This window comes from Tribolium madens, unplaced genomic scaffold, assembly GCF_015345945.1.
Source record: "Tribolium madens isolate multiple individuals breed KSU strain unplaced genomic scaffold, Tmad_KSU_1.1 Scaffold_20;HRSCAF=117;Tcas5.2_LG4, whole genome shotgun sequence".
Taxonomy (NCBI): Eukaryota; Metazoa; Arthropoda; class Insecta; order Coleoptera; family Tenebrionidae; genus Tribolium; species Tribolium madens.
Window position 1 is genome coordinate 1,309,891 of NW_025400985.1, and position 349 is coordinate 1,310,239.

Consider the following 349-nt stretch of genomic DNA (forward strand, 5'->3'; position numbering starts at 1 on the left):
ATCTTTAGAAATTCCAATAAATCCTAGAAAATCCTTATAATTCTTAGGAAAATTCAACAAACTTCTAAATTTCTATATATTAATTTTGTTTCTTAATAAACAGGATGAATGTAAATGATTGTGATTTTTGGCGTCTGGTTGGCAAATTTAAAATTTTAATTTGACATCTTTGACTACAAAATTTAGAAGTTAGATTTTTACAGACAATTAAAAAAATTATCAATAATTCAGTCTTGATTTCTTTGTCACATTCATTTATAGTCACACGATAGATTAATTTAACTTAACGGCTCAAGTAAATAATTAAAATGAGTAAAAATATAGGTACTAAAAACATTGAACATTGAAA